Genomic DNA, 13,842 nt, shown 5'->3' on the forward strand with positions numbered 1-13,842 from the left:
TAATTTCAAAGTTCAGTTAAGGTATTCATAGCTGGCTACAATATTTAGATTACACTAGCACAAATTAAGAGTGCGAGTTTTGTTAGCATATTTTAGCTTACCTGTGACTGCAGCTCACCTTGGTACGTACTAAATTTTACTATTGTTAATTGTTCAGAATTATTTAGTTCAAGTTCAAAGTTAAATCTCTTATTTCTAAATTGCGTAGATTCAAGTAGCTTTTGAAATGATTGTTGAGGTAGCCCAAGACTAGCCGTATTTTACTGAATTTCGATGTGCTTCAGAAACAAAGCTCACTATTAATTTCAGTCACTAAATTAACTTTAAATTTTCCGGATTTATTCATTCTTTTGCTAAATTAAGTCAGAGAGCAGCGAAATTTATTACTTCTGACAAACTTTCAGTTTTCACACTACACGTGTCAACCTTCAGTTGCCACGCTTTTAGTGCTAATTATACGTGCAATAACCTTTCTTTTTCAGTTATTATAGTAGTTGTCCATAGGACTGGCGACCGTAATTTTCCCCAAATCACAAATATCTAATAATCGCCAATTAATTGTTATCGTGACGACCGCGCATTTACTTTCTTTATTAATTTTACCCTTTCTCAAAATTAATTTCCACCAATTTCATTTGCATTTTTCCTTTCATTTATATGTAACCCTTTCCTCCCTCTTTACCGACATGTTAACTTCAGTGACGATTGCTTTTCCCAAATTTCCATTAGGTACACGCGGTTTAATTTTTCACTGTCATTATGGTCGATAAGTGAGGCGGAGGTTACACAGTGACGTGGTGAACGTTACCTTGTACAGCAGCAACTTCTCTGACGCTGACATTAGGGTTATCGTCAACTGCACGAAGAATTGCCTCGTCCATTGCAGGTGTCCTCGTCGTTCTAGGTCTTCCCCAGTTGCGAGTCATAGGCTGGAATGTTCCGTGCTCCCTAAGACGCCGACCAAATGCTTCGAACGTCTTCCTGTCGGGACACCTTCGTTCTGGAAATCTGTTTCGATACAAACGTACCACGCCACGGCTATTGCCCCGTGCTAATCCATACATCAAATGGGCATCTGCCAACTCCGCATTTGTAAACATTGCACTGACTGCAAATCCACGTTCGTGATGAACACTAACCTGTTGATGCTACGTACTGATGTGCTTGATGCTAGTACTGTAGAGCAATGAGTCGCATGTCAACACAAGCACCGAAGTCAACATTACCTTCCTTCAATTGGGCCAACTGGCGGTGGATCGAGGAAGTACAGTACATACTGACAAAACTAAAATGAGCTCTAACATGGAAATTAAGCGTTTCCGGACACATATCCACATAACATCTTTTCTTTATGTAACACCCCGTATATATATATACAACACCGGTAAGGAGTTGTGTGACATTGAAAGTTGATAGACGTGTTTCTACATTGAAAGACGATAACTATTCCAGTTTCACGCCAGTCCCGTACGAGTGGCTCTAGTAGCGCCACTATGAGGATACAAATCAGGTTTGCTTTAAATAGGGTCATGACCGTTAGTTACCTTTGACACTGCACGTGGTGAGCTGATGTTAGTGAAGAACCCTTTAGAGTGACAAGGACGCAGTTATCAATACCTCACTGAGTTTCAACGAGATCTTGAAACAGGGTTACGGCAAACTGGATGTTCCTTCACCGACACTGCAGATAGACTTGGCAGGAACGTAGCCACTGTACATTATAGTTCGCAGTGGCGGTCACGAGACTGTACAGTCGCTAGAGAATAGGCTCCGGAGGGCCTCATGGCACTACCTAGAGGGAAGGCCATCATGTTCGTTGTATGGCTCTGGCGCAGCGTACTGCACCTACAGCAGCAATGTGAGCAGCAATTGGCCAAGCCAGATGCCCTTTAGCGTGCATTCCATTGACCGCAAACCATTACCATCTGTGACCCCAGTGTTTGAATTGAGAGCGCATTAGACGGCAGGGTGGAGGTCTGTTGCGTTTCCTCATTAAAGCTGGTCCTGCATCGATGCCAGTGATGGCCGTGTGTTGGTTCAGAGGAGGCAAGTTGAGTGCCTAGAATCAACCTGTCTATGTTGCGAGATACACTGGACCTACGCTTGGAGCTATGATCCGGGGCTCGATTTCGTATGACAGCAAGGGCACTCTCTTGGTAGTCCCATGTACTCTGAATGCAAATTTGTACGTCGGTCTACTGATACGATCTGTTGTGCTGCCATTCACGAATAGCTTCCCAGAGTGTGTTTTCCAACAGGATAACGCTCACCCACATACCGCTATTATAACCCAACATGCTTTACAGGATGTCAACATGTTGCCTTGTCCTGCTCGATCTTGAGAATTGTCTCCAATCGAGGACATATGGGACATCATCATACGACAAGTCCTGCGTCATTCGCAGTATTGATCAACCAAGTGCAACAGACATGGAAGCCAATCGCACAAACTGACATCCCCTCCGGGAGGGGACTGCCAAGGGGGAGGTTACCATGAGAAAAAGATTCATTAATCAACGAAAGGATAACGTTCTACGAGTCGGGGAGTGGAATGTCAGAAGCTTGAACGTGGTAGGGAAACTAGAAAACCTGAAAAGGGAAATGCAAAGGCTCAATCTAGATATAGTAGGGGTCAGTGAAGTGAAGTGGAAGGAAGACAAGGATTTCTGGTCAGATGAGTATCGGGTAATATCAACAGCAGCAGAAAATGGTATAACAGGTGTAGGATTCGTTATGAATAGGAAGGTAGGGCAGAGGGTGTGTTACTGTGAACAGTTCAGTGACCGGGTTGTTCTAATCAGAATCGACAGCAGACCAACACCGACAACGACAGTTCAGGTATACATGCCAACGTCGCAAGCTGAAGATGAACAGATAGAGAAAGTGTATGAGGTTATTGAAAGGGTAATGCAGTATGTAAAGGGGGACGAAAATCTAATAGTCATGGGCGACTGCAATGCAGTTGTAGAGGAAGGAGTAGAAGAAAAGGTTACAGGAGAATATTGGCTTGGGACTAGGAATGAAAGAGGAGAAAGACTAATTGAGTTCTGTAACAAGTTTAGCTAGTAATAGCGAATACCCTGTTCAAGAATCACAAGAGGAGGAGGTATACTTGGAAAAGGCCGGGAGATACGGGAAGATTTCAATTAGATTACATCATGGTCAGACAGAGATTCCGAAATCAGATACTGGATTGTAAGGCGTACCCAGGAGCAGATATATACTCAGATCACAATATAGTAGTGATGAAGAGTAGGCTGAAATTCAAGACGTTAGTCAGGAAGAATCAATACGCAAAGAAGTGGGATACGGAAGTACCAAGGAATGACGAGATACGTTTGAAGTTCTCTAACGATATAGATAGAGCAATAAGGAATAGCGCAGTAGGCAGTACAGTTCAAGAGGAATGGACATCTCTAAAAAGGGCCATCACAGAAGTTGGGAAGGAAAACATAGGTACAAAGAAGGTAGCTGCGAAGATACCATGGGTAACAGAAGAAATACTTCAGTTGATTGATGAAAGGAGGAAGTACAAACATGTTCCGGGAAAATCAGGAATACAGAAATACAAGTCGCTGAGGAATGAAATAAATAGGAAGTGCAGGGAAGCTAAGACGAAATGGCTGCAGGAAAAATGTGAAGACATCGAAAAAGATATGATTGTCGGAAGGACAGACTCAGCATACAGGAAAGTCAAAACAACCTTTGGTGACATTAAAAGCAACGGTGGTAACATTAAGAGTGCATCGGGAATTCCACTGTTAAATGCAGAGGAGAGAGCAGATAGGTGGAAAGAAAACATTGAAAGCCTCTATGAGGGTGAAGATTTGTCTGATGTGATAGAAGGAGAAACAGGAGTCGATTTGGAAGAGATAGGGGATCCAGTATTAGAATTGGAATTTAAAAGAGCTTTGGAGGACTTACGGTCAAATAAGGCAGAAGGGATAGATAACATTCCATCAGAATTTCTAAAATCATTGGGGGAAGTGGCAACAAAACGACTATTCAGGTTGGTGTGTAGAATATATGAGTCTGGCGATATACCATCTGACTTTCGGAAAAGCATCATCCACACAATTCCGAAGACAGCAAGAGCTGACAAGTGCGAGAATTATCGCACAATCAGCTTAACAGCCCATGCATCGAAGCTGCTTACAAGAATAATATACAGAAGAATGGAAAAGAAAATTGAGAATGCGCTAGGTGACGATCAGTTTGGCTTTAGGAAAAGTAAAGGGACGAGAGAGGCAATTCTGACGTTACGGCTAATTATGGAAGCAAGGCTAAAGAAAAGTCAAGACATTTTCATAGGATTTGTCGACCTGGAAAAAGCGTTCGACTATATAAAATGGTGCAAGCTGTTCGAGCTTCTGAAAAAAGTAGGGGTAAGCTACAGGGAGAGACGGGTCACATACAATATTTACAACAACCAAGAAGGAATAATAAGAGTGGACGATCAAGAACGAAGTGCTCGTATTAAGAAGGGTGTAAGACAAGGCTGTAGCCTTTCGCCCCTACTCTTCAATCTGTACATCGAGGAAGCAATGATGGAAATAAAAGAAAGGTTCAGGAGTGGAATTAAAATACAAGGTGAAAGGATATCAATGATACGATTCGCTGATGACATTGCTATCCTGAGTGAAAGTGAAGAAGAATTAAATGATCTGCTGAACGGAATGAACAGTCTAATGAGTACACGGCATGGTTTGAGAGTAAATCGGAGAAAGACGAAGGTAATGAGAAGTAGTAGAAATGAGAACAGCGAGAAACTTAACATCAGGATTGATGGCTGGCTCTGAGCACTATGGGACTTAACGTCTATGGTCATCAGTCCCCTAGAACTTAGAACTATTTAAACCTAACTAACCTAAGGACAGCACACAACACCCAGCCATCACGAGGCAGAGAAAATCCCTGACCCCGCCGGGAATCGAACCCGGGAACCCGGGCGTGGGAAGTGAGAACGCTACCGCACGACCACGAGATGCGGGCTCAGGATTGATGGTCACGAAGTCAATGAAGTTAAGGAATTCTGCTACCTAGGCAGTAAAATAACCAATGACGGACGGAGCAAGGAGGACATCAAAAGCAGACTCGCTATGGCAAAAAAGGCATTTCTGGCCAAGAGAAGTCTACTAATATCAAATACCGGCCTTAATTTGGGGAAGAAATTTCTGATGATGTACGTCTGGAGTACAGCATTGTATGGTAGTGAAACATGGACTGTGGGAAAACCGCAACAGAAGAGAATCGAAGCATTTGAGATGTGGTGCTATAGGCGAATGTTGAAAATTAGGTGGACTGATAAGGTAAGGAATGAGGAGGTTCTATGTAGAATCGGAGAGGATAGGAATATGTGGAAAACACTGATAAGGAGAAGGGAGAGGATGATAGGACAACTGCTAAGACATGAGGGAACGACTTCCATGGTACTAGAGGGAGCTGTAGAGGGCAAAAACTGTAGAGGAAGAAAGAGATTGGAATACGTCAAGGAAATAATTGAGGACGTAGGTTGCAAGTGCTACTCTGAGATGAAGAGGTTAGCACTGGAAAGGAAGTCGTGGCGGGCCGCATCAAACCAGTCAGTAGACTGATGACCAAAAAAATAAAAAATAAAAGGCTATATATTTTCCTGCAGCTGACGGTCACAAGTCATCCGCTACCGATGTGTGACCAGAGCGACGCGTTGCTGTTTCAGGTCCGGACCTGCTCCTTGCTTTTATACACCCATCTGCAGACTCTGGGATTACAAGAACATATGTATTTTTGCATGGTTTTCCATAATATTATACTATTTTCGCAGTAGCTCTAGATGTCAAGCACACAGCAGTATCCTACCGATCGCTCCCACAGTATAATTTCCAAATTTATAGAATGGAAATTATTTCTCTACAAACCCGAAACCTTAACGAGGTGGAGCGTGCTGTAAACCACTGAGTAACTGGAAACTTATCCCGTCTGCGATGATCTTTACGTGAGAACTCGAAAAAAAAATAGAGGAAACTGATATTTACTCTCGCAAATACCGATGTCGGTGATGTAACAGATTCCAAATCATCCCTATAATTTACAAAGTCAACTAAGGTGTTTCTCATGTCTAGAGAATCAGCAAACGTGTATTTCACCCATATTTCACTTGCTAGATGCACACACCACAATCGATGTTCCCTCAACTAAATAAACGCGCGAAACATGCAGAAGCAGTCAACCGAATAATTTACATGGGAGGGAATAACGGTCCAGCGCAAACACACGTCCGTATTGAATTTTCTCAATTTTCCACGCTAACACGGAAGCTATCTAGTACATACTAAGTATTAGTTCGCTATTCTGCCATCTAGAGGACAACACGGTTAAGTCAGCTACATTACTACACTCCAACAGGCCTCTCCATTCGGACGGCTCCTACCGTTAACGGGAAATGTGAATCATTCCCGCAATAGGTCACCAGCGCTGCACACCAAGCACACATACACAGAATCGTCCAATGAAAAAAATTGGCCTCATATATGTTTTATCCCTGTACTTACAACTAAACGTTACGATTGTGGTCTCAGTTGAACGACATTCGACAATGAGTGACGTATCGGAAATACACCCTGCTCACCGCTGTGACTCTGGATATAGAAATAATCGGTACCATTCTTATGACATGTCATATTCTTCCCTTTCCTATCACAGTACTCCACGACAAATACATACCTTCCTTACGACTGGACATAGTAATTTGATTTGCACATATTGGAACACAGACACATACTTTATAAACCTGATGATAAAGGTGAACCTACCACACACCCCCTACTACTAAATATAAGAGTTTGTCAATAACTGATTCCAGGCGATACGAAATAATACTGGGCGAAAATCAACGATGGGTGGACACGTCTCATAAGTTTTTCTTACGAGTGATACCACGGTGTCTTAGAAAGAGATGTGTAATCGTCTTACAAACCGCTAGATGTTAAAAATACACAACCATATTACTATCTTAAGCGGTCGTGGTTCTACAGGTGCACACAAGTATCCATGTTAAAAGCTTTAACGGCTTTATAAATCCATTTATGGCATTACCTACGAATGACGTGGTTTTTCTAGAAAAATACTGTGACACTGAATATAGACGGTGATCGCCGAAGTGTATGTTATCAGACCAGCCGTGTGGTTACACGTCGCCTACGGTGCACCCTCGTAATGAAATTACTGAATTTTTTAAGTGATTCGGCTAAGGAGCGTGGTATGAAACCGATATTTGCAACTCCCTCACGCCGCTGCCACTATATATTTCTCCAGTATTTGTAACGCATTCTGTCTCGATGCCATGCCAGAGGTTTTGAGATATATCCACTGAGTTATAGGCGGTGATTGATTGAGAAGGATCACAAACAGTAGTAAATGGTGTGTTGATTGAGGTCGTAAGTAATGTACACTAGCTTTTCAGATTACTAGTGCTACGCTTTCGGTAGAAATGATGTCCATTATTTGGAATCAAGTCTTTCCATTCAACCACTTAACTGCGTTGGATCCAATGGATAAGTTAAAAATGGTTCAAATGGCTCTAAGCACTACTGGACTTGACATCTGACGTCATCAGTCCCCTAGACTCAGAACTACTTAAACCTAACTAACCTAAGGACATCACTCACATCCATGCCCGAGGCAGGATTCGAACCTGTGACTGGAGCAGCAGCACAGTTCCGGAATGAAGCGCCTAGAACTGCTCGGCCACTGCTTCCGGCTAAGGAGAAGACCTTTAGTCATTACAGCCACTATTGAATCATATTTCTAGCACTCTCATATCTCTAAACGAGCCACATTTCTCGAACCTATCTGCTACAGTAAAATTCCAACATGATTTTAGGTAGCCCCTATGCATCTTGCAACTACCCCTCAGACTATGTACTACCGCCCCTACAGCTTTGCGCATGTGTCCGTTCCAATGAAAGTTGGAACTGAGTAGAAGTCGGAGAAAGCTGTATCCGCCACCTTCTGCAACCCGTGTAGACATAAGAGAAGCTGAGTGACTGCGACAGAACTATGTTTTGACCATTCGACGGAAACGAAGCCGGCTCCTGCAACATGAGGTAGTATAAAAGACAGCACGGTAATTGCGGGATGGACGTGGACTTTGCTACTGCGTTGTGGTGCTTCTCCAAACAACAAGCAGGTACTACCCATCTACGTCCCTCAGGGCACATTCACGTCTATCGCCCCAACATTCTATCATTGTCATTCTGTACCATGAACCAGAGAAAAATTACGAACTATAAAAGCTCCACAAAATTTATGTGACAGAGAAGTTGATAAGATTTTTACCGCATCTCTCTCTTCCCATATATTGAAAACAAATACAGCATGCCTGCCAGCATCGAGCACATGTGACACTCATATTAAATATACAGGTATTGATTCACTGCACAAAAGCTTCATCACCTGTATTGTGGGAGGATGACGGTATCCCACAGACTATACTGTAGGTCGCGAGAGACGCTCCCCGTGACCCTGTCTCGTTGTTTTGTACACTGTCATACATATTGTTTTTCCGCCATGACTTCGAGGCCTGTGTCAGGTTCTAAACTGACATTAACACATTCTGATCTATGGCCTCTCGCCGAAAACTAGACATCGCATGGTGCAAATCATGTTGTTACTGCTGCTACCATAACACACCACACACATTGGATGATTTTAAATAAAAGACAGTTACAACATAAGGAAACTGGAAGAGTTTGGCGGCGTTGTGAAGAGTTTCCAAACTGCTGTCCGAAAGTGACTGACGACCTCTAAATTTAAACTCATCTGTCACAGTGACGGAATAGCTGATTCCTCATACTGCAGTCATGTACGCGATCACTGTATCTGTGCTAGCCACCCCCAGAAGGTGTTGCTCTACACCAAAACTCTTCCTCCAATTCAAACAAGCGATGTCAGTCAATCATTATGTGGTAACCAGCAGCGAGCCAGTGGATGGATGGTATGGAAAAGACACCGTTGATGTACTGAAATAATAACCATTACAATTGATAGTGCGCACAATTTTAGCAATTTTATAGTAATTTCAACACCGACGACTGATGCGACAGCATTTTTCCAATTTCAGTATCATAGGCAAACCGACCCTTCTCTACATTTCGAGTATCATTGCGAACGAAAATAGATATGCAGGATGTCCATTCATCGTTCATTTTGAAACACATACACCATCAATATATACCAGACAGCGCTCTATACATTTCCAACACCTCGAGCATTGTGCTTAATTTACGGTCTATCTCTATGTAGATGGGAGTCACAGAACATTCTAGCAGTCTGAGGATAAAATTAGAGACTGACAGATCCGCTCACACTGTCACTGACCAACCAGCCCTGCAGCACTGTTACCAATTTAACCTGCGACCGACCAGAAGTAGACTGCTACATTCACGTCTCGTGAATGAATGGAGCTTGCTGAGTCCTCGCCCATTGAAGTGCACAAGATTTCTCCAGATAAGCCCATGTCGAGGAGGTTAGCACTCCTTATTGATGTATAGTAACAGATTTGAAAATGTTGTGACGTAATAGCAGACGATTAAGAAGAACAACAAACAGGTGATTTTTACGCGTGATGGAGCTCCAAATGGATGGTGTTCGAAGCATTTTTAAGTAAATCAACCATGTTATCAATTTTAAAGTATTGTTCTAGAGTCTAGGATCAATAACTGGAAGGTATTGGCAAGAGAGAACATAAACACATGCACTTCTTTGGTTACAACGTTACTCATTTAAAATAGGCGATAACGTTAGATCTCTTGAGTTTCCGACCTATTAGTCGTATCAAATGCAGCGCTGTTAATATATCAATGTAAGAAATACACTACTGGCCATTAAAATTTCTACACCAAGACGAAATGCAGATGATAAACGGGTATTCATTGGACAAACATATTATACTAGAACTGACATATGATTACATTTTCACGTAATTTGGGTGCATAGATCCTGAGAAATCAGTACCCAGAACACCCACCTCTGGCCGTAATAACGGCCTTGATGCGCCTGGGCATCAAAGAGAGCTTGGATGGCGTGTACAGGTACAGCTGCCCATGCAGCTTCAACACGATACCACAGTTCATCAAGAGTAGTGACTGGCGTAATGTGGCGAGCCAGTTGCTCGGCCACCATTGACTAGACGTTTTCAGTTGGTGAGAGATCTGGAGAATGTGGTGGCCAGGGCAGCAGTGGAACATTTTCTGTATCCAGAAAGGCCCGTACAGGACCTGCAACATATGGTCGTGCATTATCCTGCTGAAATGTAGGGTTTCACAGGGATAGAATGAAAGGTAGAGCCACGGGTCGTAACACATCTGAAATAAAGCGTCCACTGTTCAAAGTACCGTCAATACGGACAAGAGGTGGCCGGGACGTGTAACCAATGGCACCCCATTCCACCACGCCGGGTGAAACGTCAGTACGGCGATGACGAATACACGCTTCCATTGTGCGTTCACCGCGATTTCGCCAGACACGAATGCGACCATCACGATGCTGTAAACAGAACCTGGATTCATCCGAAAAAATGACGTTTTGCCATTCGTGCACCCAGGTTTGTCGTTGAGTAAACCATCGCAGGTGCTCCTGTCTGTGATGCAGCGTCAACGGTAACCGCAGCCATGGTCTCCAAGCTGATAGTCCATGCTGCTGCAAACGTCGTCGAACTGTTCGTGCACGTGGTTGTTGTCTTCCAAACGTCCCCATTTGTTGACTCAGGGATCGAGACGTAGCTGCACGAACCGTTACAGCCATGCGGATTAGATGCCTGTCATCTCAACTGCTAGTGATACGAGGCCGTTGGGATCCAGCACGGCGATCCGTATTAGCCTCCTGAACCCACCGATTCCATATTCTGCTAACAGTCATTGGATCTCGACCAACGCGAGCAGCAATGTCACGATACGATAAACCGCAATCGCGATAGGCTACAATCCGACCTTTATCAAAGTCGGAAACGTGATGGTACGTATTTCTCCTCCTTACACGAGGCATCACAACATCGTTTCAGCAGGCAACGCCGCTCAACTGCTGTTTGCGTATGAGAAATTGGTTGGAAACCTTCCTCATGTCAGCACGTTGTAGGTGTCGCCACCGGCGCCAACCTTGTGTGAATGCTCTGAAAAGCTAATCATTTGCATATCACAACATCTTCTTCCTGTCGGTTACATTTCGCCTCTGTAGCACGTCATCTTCGTGGTGCAGCAATTTTAATGGCCAGTAGTGTATATTTCGAAGGCATGACATACATCCTTCTTCCCGGTTTCTCTACAATAAACTATGGTATCCAACAGTAAATCGAAAAAACTACCTGCTTACAACATTGGCTCTGTGTGATATGAGCACAATACAGCTTTCCAGAGAGATGTATAGCGTCCACTATTCACATCGGATCATGGTTCAGAAATTACACTATGCCAGCATACGTCCTACATGAAATGATCGCTAGTAACGGAGAACACCTCTTACAAGGAAACATATAAACGCATAGCAGCAGCGTCTGACATGTGAAAATTACGAGTTATTCCGACAATAACTCTCTAAATTGCACATCTGTCAGCCAAATGCACACACGGAGATTGCAGTGCCTCACAAACACTTATCGCTAACTTAGACTCATTGTAGTTTTGAAGCTGAAGTCTCGATTTTACACGAAAGATGCCACAGGGAGGTGGAGTAGGCTACATCGCATAAATCATAGTTCGTTTAGAGGAATGTGTCACGTTTCGTCACACATAAGATGGAAGTCCTCTGATGGCCTAGAGGTTTGCCGCTAACTATCCCAAGTACACAGTGCTCTAACTCACATACAGAACACGTGGTAGTATACCAGTCGAACGCAGGCTGTGTCACGCGACTGATGCATCCTGACAGAACAACGGAAAAATTGACCTGCAGCAACGTCTTCCTCTCTAGAATGCATCATCAGTTTACCATTAAATTGTACCTCGTTACAGCCCCATCTCAATCGATCACCCCGTCCACTCTCTGTTATCCTTTAATGCAAATGCATGTAAGTTTAGAGGCAGATGGTTCTCTGCCTTCCTGAAAAGCGTCAAATACAGTAGTCAACTCGTGTGTATCACTGTTACCTCAATAGACATACAGCAGTATAATGCTGCCTCGATGGAAAACAAGTGACTGCTTCCCTGGTCCCCTTCGCTTCAACGTCGACGTTTCCTCAGATTCCTCTTGTTGTTGTATACTTGTTCCAATATATAAACTGTTCTGCGCCAACCAGAAGATACGCAAGTACTTCCTCCACTCGTTCATGGAATGTGTGTGTGTGTGTGTGTGTGTATGTGTGTGTGTGTGTGTGTGTGTGTGTGTGTGTGTGTGTGTGTCGGTTTTAGAGCGGTTTTTGTTCTTGAGTTTATTTAATTTCTGTTCTCGTTTCTGCAACTTATTTTGCATTATTGACTGTGAGTGGTGATTTATTCTTTCTATTGTGTCATACAGCACTGAGGAGCTGGAGATTTGGTTTGCTAATTCTTGGTGTAATTTGTATAATCTGACATTCAGTTCTTGTTTTTTTGAGTATACGGAGCAAATTTCATGTTTCAGCCAAGCTCTTTCAGCTGTCCGTTTAGAATGCTGTGCAGCAGGTGACATGTTGTTTACATTAATTTTAATATAATTAGGAATGATGTTGTTGGATGAGCAGATTTTGTTGTACTTCAGGTTCAAGTTTGTTTGAAGTAGTTTCGCGGTCGTTTTTTTTTAAGTTTGTTGAAGAGCTTTACTGGAAATGCCTGGCATGGTGTAGAAACAGTAATTTTATATTGGAACTCTTTCATTTGGTCCTTGTTTGCATAATAAAACAACAATATCAGAAATTGAGTCCACCTTGATGCAAATCACCTTGTTATTCGTTTAATTCTTTATTTTTCCAAACTAGTTTCGGCGCTAAAATCACCATCATCAGTGGGTTTTAAAATATAAAACATGCGGGAAATTGCATGGTTATACGAATACAGTGGTGCATTATTACGTTTTTATTATTAGTTTTTTGAAATATAGTTTTCTATGGATACTTTCATGCTACCTTATTTATTGTATGTTACAGATCGTTTTTGAGAATTACTGTCGCTGTTTGCGACATATTTTCTGTGCTCTTTTTTTTGTTGCCGTTTTTACTCAACGAACATATAATAAATAAGGTAGCATTAAAGTAGCCATAGAAAACTATATTTCAATAAACGAATAGTAAAAATATAATAATGTGCCACTGTGTTTGTGTAACCACGCAATTTTCCGCATGTTTTAGATTAAAAAACACACTGATGATGGTGATATTTGTCGCCGAAACTACTATGGGAAAAAAAGAAATAAACGAATTAAAAGGTGTTTTGCATCAAGGTGGTTTCAATTTCTGATAGTGTTGTTTTTCTATGCAAACACGGATCAGATGGAAGAGTTCCAAGATAAAAAAAAGGAAATGAAATATTAATATATACTGCATAAATGGTGTAATCTTTGATGCAGCTCGTATTTAAATTATAGGTAACACGCTAATATGAAATGAATTAAATAAACAAAAAAAATTATAACATTTTCTCTCCCAGTATTTTAGACCTTTGTAATATAGCGCGTGAAAATTCGACGGGTACTGCTCTATTTTACCGTGAAGGCACTCCGTCACTGACACTGAAGTTATTTTTTGGAAATTTTTGGTAGGGTCTTACCGGACCAAACTGCTTAGGTCATCGGTCCCTAAAATTACGCACTGCCTAATCTAACTTAAACTAACTTACACCCATGCCGGAGGGAGGACCCGAACCTCAGACGGGGGCAGCCGCGCGGACCGTGACAAGA

The sequence above is a fragment of the Schistocerca americana genome, chromosome X, assembly GCF_021461395.2.
Source record: "Schistocerca americana isolate TAMUIC-IGC-003095 chromosome X, iqSchAmer2.1, whole genome shotgun sequence".
In the NCBI taxonomy this organism is placed as follows: Eukaryota; Metazoa; Arthropoda; class Insecta; order Orthoptera; family Acrididae; genus Schistocerca; species Schistocerca americana.